The sequence below is a fragment of the Carassius gibelio genome, chromosome B3 (assembly GCF_023724105.1).
Source record: "Carassius gibelio isolate Cgi1373 ecotype wild population from Czech Republic chromosome B3, carGib1.2-hapl.c, whole genome shotgun sequence".
Lineage (NCBI taxonomy): Eukaryota > Metazoa > Chordata > Actinopteri > Cypriniformes > Cyprinidae > Carassius > Carassius gibelio.
In genome coordinates, this window is record NC_068398.1 from 39671973 (window position 1) to 39687792 (window position 15820).

At 36.4% G+C, this 15820-nt stretch overlaps 1 protein-coding gene and 1 pseudogene across 1 annotated transcript in view; both read left to right on the plus strand.

Annotated features, from left to right (window-relative positions):
- LOC127953367 (zinc finger protein 271-like) overlaps positions 1-15820 on the plus strand; it is a 187927-nt pseudogene that overhangs the window by 162937 nt on the left and 9170 nt on the right.
- LOC127953445 (uncharacterized) overlaps positions 533-15820 on the plus strand; it is a 38701-nt gene continuing 23413 nt past the window's right edge. The window contains exon 1 of the mRNA XM_052552695.1: positions 533-864. The gene's annotated coding sequence lies outside the window, so the exon portion shown is untranslated. The remainder of the gene's footprint in view (positions 865-15820) is intronic.

The window sequence follows — 15820 nt, forward strand, 5'->3', positions numbered from 1 at the left end:
CCAATTTTGTTAAAAAATATTTATATTCAAACTTTTGTTTAACCCCTAAAATTGTGTTTTTTGGTTGTTCTTTGAATTTAGACCCTTCTCACTGTAAATTTATTATTAATTTATTGCTTTATCTTGCTAAATTTTACATTCATAAGTGTAAATTTTCAAAGAAAAATCCCTACTTTTTTATTTTCAGGAAAGATTTTGATCTGTATGTAAACTCTTTAAGAAACTCAAATAATTCTATTGCATGTAAGACTTTCATGGTGTAAATTTTATAAGCTAACATAGCTTGCTTTTGGGATATTGTTTGTAACCCTCATTGTCTTTTGTTCTAACTTTATCTTTGTAATTGTATTTGTTGTTGTAGTTTTTTTTTTTATTGCATAATAAAAATAAAAATAAAAAACTTCTTGCCAACTTTCTGGTCTTTCTTCCTCTCGTCGCTTCGCTCCAGTCCAGCGGGAGGCGCTAAACACATTCGTTTGTTTGACAAACACAATTAAACCTCAGAGGAAGAAGTTCAGTTTCACCGCGCTCTCTGTTGTTGTTATTTCGGTGTGCTGCCTTAATGCAAACTGTTGGAATCAGTTCAGTAAATACCTGTAATATTCTCATCCTCACAATCGTGACTGAGTTTTGAAGCGAGCAAGAATATCTTGAGGAGTTTATCATCTGAACTGAGATCTGCTGCTATGAAGATGGAGTTTGTGAAAGAGGAGAGAGAAGAGAACATGAGTGAACCAGAAACCTGGAGAATAAAACAAGAGGAACCAGAAACCTGCACAATAAAACAAGAGGAACCAGAAATAAAACACGAGGAAACAGAAATAAAACACGAGGAACCAGAAATAATACATGAGGAACAAGGAGGTTGGTGTTTATTCTTCATTCACCTTTAATGACTGTTTGTGTTATACATTAGGCTTAAAAAAGCTTCTTTTTTTGAGCCCTGGAGAATTTCTGTGTGTGTGTGTAAGCATATTAATAACTTAATAAAACTTTTTTATATATATATTTAACACACGCAATGTTTGTATTTAAAAAAAAAAACGATTATTTATGGTTAGTGAAATTTTTTTTTAAGTCACTGAAATAAGGCCATGATACACATACAGAACATTTGTTCACAAAAAAATATTAATATTCTGATGTCATGATAAATGTTATTTTGAATAATGTGTATCACCAGACAGTTGAACAGTATTTTTTCTACTATCAAATGTGCACCAGCTACTGTTTGGTTACCCACATTCTTCAAAATATCTTTTTTCTTTTGTGTTCACCGCAAGAAAGATATTAAAGGGTTAGTTCACCCAAAAATGAAAATTAGGCCATGTTTTACTCACTCTCAAGAACTCTTTAGGTGTATATGACTGATTTATTTCAGATTGATCCAATCTGACTTAAATAAATAATTATCCTGGCTCTTCCAAGTGTTAGAATTGGAGTAGTTTTTGTTCAATAGTCAAAAAAAGTCAAATAAAGTAGGGATGCACCGAAATGAAAATTCTTGGCCGAAACCGAAACACCGAAAGAAATTATGCCAATTATTAGTACCATTGCATTTATTGCTGTGACTGTGTACTAACTTTACTAAAATTAAGACACTGCAATTGCATTAATTAATATTAAAGTTTCAAAGATAATTACAATTACATGAATTATAAAAAACATAAAAATACATTATTACAAATTATGCAAATATTTAAGCACATTGCAACAATGCACAGTATAAAATACAATTAAAATAAAATTCAAACTAAACATTTATCCCACTCATGTGAATATTAATATTAAATAATAATGTACAGGCCTACAGAAAGGTTTTAAATGAAGCATCTAGCTGTTGAGCAGTTGAGCTTGTCATCTGCCTGACATTTGAGAAATATTTGAGAGAGTGTATTTAAATAGGGCCAGGGCATAAATAAACATTTTTATCACATTAAAGCAGAAATCTAGCAGAAATATGGCTACAATCTGATATTATGCATGTATATGTATGAGAGTGTGTGTATATATATATATATATATATAAAATGTCACATATATATAGTAGCCTAAGAACAAGAACAATATTTGAAAATTTTCGGTGGCCAAATATTCGGTGTATCCCTAAAATAAAGCACATGCACTTGTGATTAGTGACGAACATGGAAGCGTGGATGAGAGACACCAAAACAAATCGCTGGTCACTAACTAGAAGTATTAGCCTAATTAGGAGGATTTCAATCTAAGCCAAGAAGATACTGGTTTTCCTTTGCTAAAGTAAGGAAACTTTGTTCTTGTAAACAATATTTGTGAGACTGTCATATCTCAGAGGCATGTGCTCGATGCCTACGTCTTAAGAATAGACCCATCTGAAAAATCATTGGCCACTTTAAAAAAGCAAAAGGTTTTATTTTTTTCCTGAAAAAAAAAACATAGATTTGGTTATTTACCCTGATAGGTAAATTTGAAGTGCTCTCATTCCTTTTTGTGTGAGGCTGTAGAAACTGCAGGTGGTTCAGGATCCATTGCTGCCTGCCAGTCTTCTGAGATCCAGAACTTCCTGAGGGTCCTTGTTTCTTACTGGGTTCGCAATGAATATATAAATTTCCTAGGCCTACATACAAACGAAGGCTATCTTCCTTAATTAAAAAAAACCTTGTGACTTCATCTATGCTTACACTATTGGTTAACGGATGTCACACTATGGCCTGTGCGTTAGCTTCGTCTCATTCACTGTCAGAGTCAACGGTTCGTGCTTGATAATGATGGCTGCGGCTGCAGTAAACAAAATGACTTCCATAATTATTTCCCATATTTCTTTTTCATATCATTGTAAATTGGACTCTCCAAATCATCAAGATGGATCTTAGATTTGAGATTGAGATTGCAATCGTCCTCTTTACCTCACACTTGGTCGTCACCACCGTGTGGCTTCGCACTTACTTGCACAAAGTCTTATGTCTTATCACGATAATATTGTCATTCTAAGACCAGTTTCAACTAATATAATGATAATGGCATAATAACTCAAGAACACCTTTTCATTGATCAATAAACTTTTATTTTGTTTTATGACAGATTCGGAGCAAGAAATAACAACATGTTGACTTTGTGTGGCTTAAAATTAAATAATTTTGTATGTTATATTATGTTTATATGCCAGTTATGGATGCTCATATTGACCGTTTAACCGTTAACTGAAAGTAAATATTTTGACCGATGAAGGGGCCGTTCCACTGATCTATACATTATTGATCAGTGGGCCGTTCACGTATCGCATTTTTTGGGTGCTCAAGTTCGTATATTTCAAAGTTGACGCGCAGTATGCGCGCTCATAATGGAAGTGACGCGCTCATTTTTTCCAGGCGTGTCCGCACCGCATCGAGTTAAAAACATCTCAGCTTTTCAGAATGAATTAAGAACACCAGGTCATGTGACAAGAAACAACTCAATCAGCTTCCCTCGGGGTGAAATTCCAGAAATTCACTGTTGTTTTTGAAAAATGGTGTGCACCCAAACTCTGCAGAGTTTTTTACTTTGCATCGTAAATAAATTTTGTAGCAGAGGGGCCGTTCACATATCGCACCTAAAAACGCATGTAAAACGCTAGGCGCGCCGCTTTCTGATTTTTTCCAAAAGCCTTCGAGCACTTGCACACCTGAGGTGTCTGCCGTTGTGAAGCAACCATGACAGGAAAAAAAACGAGCCCGTCGCACTGCGGGCGTGTCGCTTCCAATTTAAGCACGAAAGACGCGATATGTGAATGCCCCGCAAGTGTTTTTCGGTGGTGGAAATCCATTACTGAAATTCCCTTGTTGTAATGGAGATCGCAGCTGATGGATGCTTAGCGTAGCGGTGACGCTAAAAGGAGAAAGCTACCTGTACATATGCAAGACTACGCCACCCTGTTAACCAAGGAAATACTAAAGTTTTTAACAACACAGGACACAGGAGCGTGGTTTTTGAAGGAGAGCTGGAGACGTGGATACAAAAAAGCTTTATTTCAGTATTTGAGCAACAATCTTAAAAGCACAACATTTAAAAAACAAAAGACTGTTGGGACCAGGTTATCATTCACAACAAAAAACAAAGAGGAGGCCGAGGCTTGCCAATGGCAGGGCACTATTTTAAGGAACACAAGGCTCCTATAAAACCACTCTTACCACCCTGTGCACAGGTCTCAACACACGCATGCATAAGGTCAAGTATTAATGCACAGCACTCTGTGACAAAACTTCCACCACCACACGTGAAGGCCTAATGGCCTGCCCTGAAGCCTCAGCTCCTATAATGAAAAGACAAAAACGGTCTCAAACAAGTAACTTTATGAGGTTCAAAATTTGACACCAAGGCTGGGTATGTTCACCTCACGCTGCAAACCCAAAACAAAACTACAAAATACAACTACACAAACCAACATTTATAACCAATATACAAAAACAAATCAAACAAATTGAGTGGAGAAAAACCCAGCGATCATAGGAACAAATGTTGAAGAGCAGGTTTCACACAAAACACATGAGTCGCGAACACACGTGTTGATGAAAAGTTTGTCACAGGAGAAATCCAGATATACAAAGCAGCAGCATCAAAAAGACCCAGTATCAGTAAACTGATCTATTCTTCCTAAAAAAAACCCGAACAAACAAACAAATATACTAATGGTCTTAAAAAATAAGCGCTGCACAATAGCGGTAGTTTGATGTACCTTCTTCTCGGAACCCAATCGTACATCCAAATCGCGCACACACAGAAGGATACCACCACGTCACAAAGCACGAGACTGTGGGAAGGACATGTAAGGGAAAGGTAGCAGTCGTCAACAGCAGCAAACTATCTTCAAGTTCAAAGCGTCAAAAGATGAAAGAAAGGGCGGTCCCCGGCAATGACGCACCACACAAACGGGGATCACACGCAACCAGTGACTAGAATCCCCTTTTATACGGTCCAACACCGTTACTAATTGGAACCTCGATGACCCACAAGCATTAGGTTGATTAAAGACGCAACAGTACATCCCAGTACATTAGCAACAACAGACGACTAAGTAGCGCATCTACCTATCACTTTGGAAAGGAGAAAATGACACATTTAGCTGAGCAAGCCAAATGAAGCGAGCGAAAAGTAGGTATATTTCGACAGAAAGGGCAGTATGCTATGCGGTATTAAAACAAATCAGTTGTGTGAGTACAATGCAATATCTCTTCTGACGCAAACATCCACAAGCAAATGAAAGGAGCTTCCCAAAGCTGGTCACTCTAGCGAGAAGTTATCTCTTTATTCCCAGGACATCTGTGCCATCGGAGATGTTTTCTACCGCGGGCTGTCCACAGGCTGCACTCCAGACTAACCCATCATCATGACATGATACATTTTTTTAAATAAAAATTGAAAAAAGAAAATATCGCGTCCAAAAAAATTATCGAGCTCATTTTTTTTTTCTTATGATTAATTGATTTATCGACTGTTGCTACAGGCCTATGCGTACCTGTGAAAACTTGTTGCATGTGTATCTGTGAAACCATGCTATAGCTCCACGTACCCATGAAAAAAACGTTCACGTACCGGTGACCTGTGGGGTGGCTTGGACTTGCAACATAAGGTCTAGGAATATCAAACCACAGTTTACCAAATTAGAAACCCAATTTAGTAGTTTTTTCAATATGAATGGAATTTCAAAATCAGTCTCACCGTTTGTAGCACGCGTTTTCTAATCCGTTGAGAAACCAGCAGTGAAGGTCCACAAGCCCTCAGACGTCAGTCCCCCCTTCCCTTAAACCATTTTTGGGGTTTAGGGCTAAACCCTTTGTGGTTTTATGGTGATCAGCCAACTCACATCCTCAGGTCCCGGATGATCAGCTGTGGAATCCCGTCACTCATCGCCAAGTTTTTAGTGGAAATTCTAATTCAGTAACAATTTTTGTCTTTGTATTGCTTTAATTCTCTGCAGAGAATGATCTGGTTTACACACAGCTTGAGTCTGGGTGCAAGAGATAACACACAGACTCACAGTCCACTTTTTATAGTATGTAAAAAGATACATTGAAGGACAGGTTAGGACTTCTGAGCCAATTATGTTGCTCAGTGCACATCACTTCATAATTCATTTACATCTCATACACCTCTCCCTGGTATGGACTAGGGCTGTCACTTTTGTGATAAAATCATTTTCGATTTTTAAGACATAAGTGTTCATTGAATTGATTGAAAAAAAAACGATTTTCCCATGTCTAAAAAAAAAAGATGTTTCCTTTTTTAACGTCAAATAACGGACGAAAGTAAAGAGAGTGCTGGAAATGCACAAGTCAGCAATATTTCTTATTTATTGGCATGAAGTACAAACAGCAACAGGAGTGCAACATTCTCGAAAAAATATATATGCAGGGGGAATATATCAACTCTGCTGCATTTATGATTTAGGCAATTAAAAAAATCTCCAAGATTGTTTTAAATAATGATTCAATCCATTTCAAACAACTTGAGAACAGGCCTTGTGTGTTTTTTTTTATTGAGCGTAATTATTTATTTTCTTTTTCTGCTTGTTTGTGAGTTTTGTTACATGTATATTTTTTAATTGTTTAATTATTTTAAAATTAATACTGTACATATTTGGTTAAAATTGATTCCCTATTTTCCTTTTCGAAACTTTTTTTTGTGCAATCAATTTTCGAACTAAAAGTGACAACCCTAGTATTGGGTAGTATGGGGTAACTAATTGTTCCTGGTACATGGTTCCTCTTTAGAAGTTGTTTTTCAGTCTAAAGCATTTACGTGCACAGGTTATACAAAGAACTCTGTGTCCCTATGGACTATATATACTACCTAAATGAGATTAATGCAATCAATGCCAAATTAACAAAAACAAAAAAAATCCATAGCAAAAGACAAAGCCTTTCAAGGGTTTTCAAAAAGTCATTTTTTTGTAAACATTTAGGTCAAATAGATTGAAGATAAAATATTTGTTTTTGTTAAGAACAAAGATAAAAGAATGACAAAGATACACATTACAACTACACATAATATACAAAGAGTAGTGAGGTTTTTTTTAAATATACAAATACAAACAGTGCTTTATTTTCTGGTACAATAGGTGTATTTAGCAGGAGGATTCAAGAAATTTAATGAACAAATATAAAAATAAAACACTATATGAACTGATTCCTAAAGCAACTTTATTACATTTCTTCAGTCAAGAGCAGTGAATGATTTTTATCTTTTGTATTTTGTTATTTTATCAACTTTAAACTTAAGTGGTTTTAAACCTGAATGAGTTTCTTCTTCTGAACATAAATGCTATTTTGAGGAACATAGAAAACCAAACAGTTGCTGGTCCAGAATGACTTCCATAGTTTTTTTGCTACTATCAAATTCAGTCTGGACCAGCGACTGGTCACCCACATTTTTAAATATATATTTTTTTGTGTTCAGCCAAGAAATAAATTAATACAGGTTTGGGACAATGTGACGGTGAGTAAATAATGACAAATGAAATTGTGGGGTGATCTGTCCCTTTAATGACAGTCACATGTTTAATAGGCCTACTGTCCCTTTAAGACCTGCAACCTTCTAATATACAGGCACGTATTTTCTCTAAACTGTTTATTTTCATTTTAGACATGACCAACTGGGTCTACATGTAAACCTTGTGTGTTTTGACAGTATTAGCGCAAAAGATAACTTGGTTCAATAATCAGGCGCTGTTTGACAGGCTTTAGCGCACACGCTTTGGGTGTATATGCTCAGAAAAAGCACAGGTCAGGCCAACATGCGAATGAAACATTTAAAAGCACACGCAGATAACGAGAGAGTAACTCTAGCACTGAGTTAACACTGCTGTGAATGCATGTGGTGTTGTACAGGATATGACAGAGGCATCAGAACAGCAGCTGATGAAATGTGGGCTGTAGCACCATACGATATTTCTTCAAAAGCAGATCGTGGAGACATTTTTATCGTCCATGATCAAAAATCGTTATATCGCACACCCCTAACGCCAGTGTGCATTTTCAGTATGCATTCAGTGCTGTTGGCGAGAGTCACGACAGCAAACTACTGACTTGTCTATGATAAGATAGAGCTGATAAACTCAAGCTGCAATGTAGTTTGTTAGTTTGTAGTAATAGCGAAAACATTTTTTGTTGAACAGCAGAAAAAAAAGTGTAAATGTAAAAAATAAAAAAAAAAGGGACCGAACTGAAACTGTTGTTTGTGCCAAGAGCCAGTATGAAACATTTTGCTGGTTATTTTAGCTTTTTCTGAGCAGCTTTCAGCGGGTGAGACTGTTAGTATTAAAAGATGAATGTGAAAAGATGAACTTTGAATCACGATGTAACCTCTTAACGCTTTTGTGGGATTGAGAAAGTAACTTTGCCACCTAGAGGTGGAGATATTGAATTACTTCTACAGAGATGTGAACTGTTTTGGATTTACACCTTTCAAACTTTATCACCTATGGGTATGAACGATGAAGCATTATTTAATGTAATGTTATAGTCATGCAATTGTTTTGAATGAGGTGTTGTTTCTACTATGTATTCACGATGAGTTTGAGTGACTATGGATCCTGACTGATTGTTATAACTGTTTATAATTACAATTTGATGCTGTTTGATGACGATGTGTTGATTATGTGTTTTTTGGATGATTTTGTTAACCTATAGAGGGATCTTGATTGTAGTAACTAGAATAATTTGTAACTGTTTATGATGTGGTGCTAATTATGTATTCCTAATGAGCTTAATTATTTGCAGATGGAGCTCTGTTAATTGGTCATGTGTTTATCATAAAAGAGATGAATTTGAACATTTGTATACTCCCGATCAATGTCATGTGACCGAAACATTGTGCTATTAAAAATTAATTTTGCAAGTTAAGATAGTGTGCGGGAGTTCTTTATATATTGGGTTGAAAGCCAAAATGTTCCCAAACTGGCGACGTGACATTAGGTTTTGGGATAAGATCGAGCGCCTCCCATCATTTCAGCTGGCTTATTCACAACAAACTAAGTACCGTAAAGCTACAACGGGTCGTGAGAAAATTACAGTCGTAACCATATTGTATCATTAATTTATTTAACATTGAATGCACAGTGACAAATTGAAAAAACAAGAAGGCCACAGCCTCAGAAAAAATAAAAATAAAAACTGAACACTGCGGTTGCCACGGTTGCTATCTTTCCTCTGCGGTTTGCTTGTCAATAGCGGGTATTACAATATCGCGGTTATCGCGTCAGCCCTAAAAGAAAACAAACATGATGTGCTTTCTTCTGCTCGTCTTCAACAGGAGGAAAAAAAGAACAGAAAATCAGCTAATAGATGCCTTACAGACATGATAAATATATCTATAGCAGGGTCGCTACGGGCCAAATGGGTGCCCTTAGCAGAATAGTATTCTTGTGCCCCCTCCTTCAAAAAAAAAAAAACTACTTTAAGGGCTCAAAATGAAACTTTTACAATGTAAATAAATAAATTGTCATTAAATTGCATTAATTATAAATTGCAGTTGTAGCTCTAGAAAATTACCTATGGCTATGATTTTATTAAGCATGGCATGAAGCATCACACGAAATGCAAACATGATCAATTAAAGCAATTTTAGGATGATTGTAATTGAAATGGCTGATTGAAAAATCATAAATACAACCACTAATAATATGATTAAATCACTTTTGACCAACAGGTGGCGCTGTAATCAAATCATTTTGGTGTGTTCTGTGTGAGATGAAAATAACACAAAGTTTGGTGTCAATATGCTACAGCATTGCAGAGATACAGCCTGAAGTGTCATTTTGGCATTATGGCTCAAATTCCTCGCTGTGGTATGCGAAAAAGTTTTTGTCTATCGACACAAAATCCATAACATTTTGTCAGAACAGTCTGAAGATCATCTGATTTAAATTTGGTGAAAATCGGACCAGTGGTTGATGAGGAGTAATAGGCTTTTGCAATAAAAAGTTATTAGCATTTTTATAAATGTAATTATTAATGGTTAATGATTAATGGTTAATGGTTTATTACTCTTGACCAATAGGTGGCACTGTTACCAAATTAAGGTGATAATGGCACATATTGGCAAATATTTTCTAATGGATGCAGAGATACAGCCTCAGATGCATTTTTAGCATCTTTCCATGAAATTTGTGGTTGCGCTGAACAAAAAATCTTTATTATATTGACACTATTATAGAGGACAGGAAGTATGGCCAATTTTGGCATTATTGGTATCGATGCTCTCGACATGACCCAATGAGTACTACTTTTATTTAAATAATCTAAATTATCCAAAAATTATTAGCATTTTTTAGATATTTCATTATAACTTTTGACAACAAGGTGGCACGGCCACCAAACTTTTTAAGTACTATATCAGGGCATGGAGCCAAATATTTTTGTAATTATGTTCGTAACAATACGATAATGCGTAAAAAAAAAAGAGAAAAAAAAATACAGCACTTTAAAACATAATTTAAAATGGCTGATGGCTAAAATGGTTGACATGGGGAAATTGGATATCGTTCGACTCGACATGACGCACTAAATCTAAAGAGACCAGTTTTGTGATTATTGGCCAAACCATTCAGAATTAAATTCAAAGATATGCATTTTTAATATTTCCGGACCACTAGGTGGCGCTGCGTCGAAACACTAAAGGTAGTCTCAGATTGTTCTAACACACATCAAGTTTGTTCTCAATACGCCAAACCGTTGTCGAAATATAGCCTCACATGCATTTTTGTTTGCTTTTCATCAAATTTGTTCAAGTGTCATTTGAGAAAGGTTGGACGAACCAACTTGAATTCCATATCTTTTTGCCAGAATGGTCTGAAGATGATCTGATACAATTTTCGTGAAAATCAGCTTACCGTCTAGGACGTGTTTGAAAAAGTATGTTTTTTCTACAATTGAAAATAGTAAAAAATTAAACCTTGCCATTATATCATTTAATGTTGGTAATAATTTCAACACCACCGACAACACATTTGAATGAATATTCTAGTTTTCAGGACTTAAAATGGTAATTGCTGTTGTTACACTTACAAGACGATCAAATCCTTGCTTAATTAGGTGCCAAGCACCGAAGGTACAAGGCACCTATTGTCTTCGTTCCCGTTCTTCTTATAATGATTAGGGCCAAGCACCGAAGGTGCGAGGCACCTATTTATTTTCGTTCCCATTCTTCTTCTTATTACTATTATTAGGGCCAAGCACCGAAGGTACGAGACACCTATTGTTTTCATTCCTGTTCTTATTATTAGGGCCAAGCACCGAAGGTGCATAGGCACCTATTGTAATCGTTGGCGTTATTCTTCTTCTTCTGCCGCAAGTCTATGGGGGTTATAAAACTTATAAAACTTGCCACACTGATGGAGGACACTTTCAACATTAACCATAGCTAATTTGAAGTCTCTAACTCACTAGCGCCACCACTTGTCCAAAGTTGCATTAATGTTTATGCTAACAAATTTTGAACCGTAAACCAGAAAACAGAAATTCTTTTTTCCTCCGATTCCTTGGCCCATACCAAGTTAAAACACATTTAATATCATCAACAATCAAATTATTTTCACAGGATTTTGAACGTAGCTACCTGAAAGTGATGCACGTGCTGCTTCATGGGCTTTTTTATTTTTACATACTGCGCTGATGTATTTAGCCAGATATAGCCTAGTTGTATATTATGTTGACAATTTGTATTCAGCCGCAAACTGGAGGTGAGAGCGAGAGTGGGTGTGTGCGCAGATGCGGGAATGGCGTGTCAAGTTGTGCTTACTGCAATCTGCGTTCACCATTGTAAGGGAAACAGGTCAATTTAGCTCAAAGGGAATCATTTAAGATTTTAAAGGGAATTTGAACAGAATCACTGTTTCACGGCTGTTCACGGAGACGCGCCTGCGGTTCAGTGAACGAGCCGTTTAACATCAAATCTGCGCTGGATACTAATATCCAAACTATAGTGAAAACACTATCAATTAGCACAGTAACAAGATCGGCAGTTTAAGACATTAACTTGTAAGCACAAAACACAAGATACTTCTCTTTTCAATATGAATAAGGCTTTATTAGATAAATCTAAGACATATAAACTAATCTAACACATAAACGCACGCACACACACATTCACACAAGTTGCAGGAAGGTCGAAAGTTAGGGAAAGAAGAGTTTAAGAGAATGGAAATATGGAATCCCAAGTTAACAGCAATACGTTAAATTGCATAAACATGAACAACCATCAATCACTTAAATTAGCGCTCGCATTGAGTTCCTCAATGAGGTTAAAATTATATTAGATACACCAGTAAAGGTCACAGTCTGGAGGTAAAGTTACTTGCATCTCCTGTGAAGAAGGAGCCTCGGTGAAAGGGCTATCCCGAGGTCGTTGATTGGCTGGAAGTTCAGTCTCTGAAGTGACGTCTTGGGAAGCCCGTGGTTGTTGGGCGTTGGCTGAAAGTGCAGAGTCGTGTTCGCTGGTTGAAGTTGAATGGACGTTACAAAACTTAACTCAGAACACGAAACTCTCAAACGGAAAAGAAAAGAAATAAAGTTTGACGAGACTAGGTTGTGTTCCTTCTCATAGTAGCAGCAGGCAGGCACGCTGGAACCGCGCTCAAAGAACAATGATGACTACCGCATGGCTAGATGCTACAAGCTAAAGCTAGGTAGCAAAGCTACAAGCTAAAAGCTAAGAGCAGGCATGACTGATAGCACGAGCAATGCTGGAACTAAAAGCCGACATGGCTAATAGCAGCAGGCAGACTAGAACTAAAAGCAAAATTTCATGGGGTCCAAAGTATTTAAAACTTCCTTGTTGGCCACCCCTCAAATGTTGCCTTGACCAATCAGATATGTTCTTGGGGTGGGTATCATAAATCATTTGTTTATCTTACCAAGCATGTGGTTCTTGCCTCACAGGGTCTAATTTTGGACATGATTCCTATAACATGATTATGATATATTTTACAAATAAATGATTGTCAGGACAATATCAAGCAAGAAAATGCGATTATTTGAATACTAGACATGACTAGGTATCCTATAGTTATCAAAAGACATACACAATAAGTGATTATACATGATAGTCAAATGTGTGGGTTACACGTAAATGAATATGGAGTTAAGCAATAGAATGATTCATTCATAAGTCTTTTTTGAGTTCATTCTGGTCAATATATAATGTATAAAATGCAGTTTCTTTGCCATTCTCTGGCAAAGGGACTTTTCTGTGAAGACAAAGGTTTAAAGCCCTTCCCCCTTAGGAATTTCAGTCTGGTTTCACTGGCTGGGGGGGGAAGTCAATGCAAGTATTTAACTTGATCTCCTGGGTTTACATGTGATGTCCAGCGTTGCATTCCAATCACGAACAATAAATTTGACAATCTCTTCTTCGAATTAAAATTGTCAATAATTGTTCTATTGGTGTTAATGTTGAAAGCTGTTGTGTGAACAAGTTGGTTGGTTGGTTATCTTGCTTGGTTCCTGTGGCACTAGAACTGATTTATGACTTCCTGAGGAATTCAGCTCATGTTTCAATGCACACAGCTCTGATAGACTCTTTGATTTGTCTGATTTGACTCATTTCTGCTACACCATAAAAGTATTTTATATATATATATATATATATATATATATATATATATATATATATATATAGAGAGAGAGAGAGAGAAAATAAATGTTTTATATATTAATGTTAATATAGAACTAAAGTTTTTTCTGGATGTGCAAACCCCATCAAGGCATCAAGAGCCACCACACAACTGATTTGTCAAGGAATTTGGCTACAGTTGTCATATTCCTCTTGTTAAGCCACTCCTGAAACACAGAAAACATCAGAGGTGTCTTACCTGGGCTGAGATGAAGAAGAACTGGACTGTTGCCCAGTGGTCCAAAGTCCACTTTTCAGATAATAGCAAGTTTTGTATTTAATTTGGAAACCAAGGTCCTAGAGTCTGGAGGAAGGGTGAAGCTCATAGCCCAAGTTGCTTGAAGTCCAGTGTTAAGTTTCCACAGTCTGTGATGATTTGGGGTGCAATGTCATCTGCTGGTGTTGGTCCTTTATGTTTTTTTGAAAACCAAAGTCACTGCACCCGTTTACCAAATAAATTGTGGAGCACTTCATGCTTCCTTCTGCTGACCAACTTTTTGAAGATGCTGATTTCATTTTCCAGCAGGATTGGCACCTGCCCACACTGCCAAAAGCACCAAAAGTTGGTTAAATGACCATGGTTTTGGTGAGCTTGACTGGCTAGCAAACTCACCAGAACTGAACCCCAGAGAGAATCTGTGAGGTATACTCGAGGAAAATAAGAAACGAGAACAAATAAAGCAGACGAGCTGAAGGCCACTGTCAAAGAAACCTGGACTTCCATACCACCTCAGCAGTGCCACAAACTGATCACTTTCATGCCATGCCGAATTAAGCCAGTAATTAAAGCAAAAGGAGCCCCTACCAAGTATTGAGTACATGTACATAAATGAACGTACTTTCCAGAAGGCAAACAAGTCACTAACAATGTTTTTTATGAAGTATTCAAATTTGTTTATGAATGAATGTTGAATTGGTGGGTTTTTGTTCAATGTGAGCCAAAATCATCACAATTAAAAGTACCAAAGACAGTGAATCTACAAATTTCATAGTCATGAAAATAAAGAAAACTCTTTGAATGAGAAGGTGTGTCCAAACTTTTGGTCTGTACTGTACTGTGTGTATATATATATATATATATATATATTATCTGTACTGTACTGTGTGTATATATGTATATGTATATATATATATATATATATATATATATATATATATATATATATATATATATATATATATATATATATATATATATATATATATATATATATATATATGTGTGTGTGTGTGTGTGTTTATTAGTTGTGGGCCGTTATCGGCATGACTATGAAAATTGTAGATTCACACTGAAGGCATCAAAACTATGAATTAACACATGTGGAATTATATATGAAATTATATACATATCAAGAAAGTGTGAAACAACTGAAAATATGTCATATTCTAGGTTCTTCAAAGTAGCCACCTTTTGCTTTGATTACTGCTTTGCACACTCTTGGCATTTTGATGAGCTTCAAGAGGTAGTCACCTGAAATGGTCTTCCAACAGTCTTGAAGGAGTTCCCCCGAGAGATGCTTAGCACTTGTTGGCCCTTTTGCCTTCTGTCCTGGTCCAGCTCACCACTATCTCGATTGGGTTCAGGTCCGGTGACTGTGGAGGCCAGGTCGTCTGGCGCTGTACCCAATCACTCTCCTTCTTGGTCAAATAGCCCTTGATGCCTCCTTCTTCTTCTTCTTCTTCTTCTTTATTTATTTATAAAGCACACAAATTACAGCAACAATGCTGCCCAAGGTGCTGTACAAAACAATTCCAAAATAAATCAAATACAATTTAAAAAATTGAAAATTTAGATATATGATTAAAGATGTAAAAAGTTACAAGACTATACAGTCATCAAGTAGTAGAAAAAGCTTTTGACAACAGATAAGATTTTGACTCCTTTTTAAAAACGGACAAAGAATTTACCGCCCTAATCTTTTGAGGTAATGCATTCCAAAGTTTGGGACCAATAACCGAAAAAGCCCGGTCCCCTCTAAGCTTTAATCGGGACCTAGGTACAAGGAGGAGCAGCTGGTTTGAGGACCTAAGGGATCTCGTAGAAGTATGAAACTTTAAAAGGTCTCTGAGGTAAGTGGGTGCCAACCCATTTAGAGATTTAAAAACCATCACTAAAATTTTGTACTCAATTTGGAAGTGTACCGGCAGCCAACTAAGAGAGAAAAGAATTGGAGTAATGTGCTCACGTTTTCTTGTG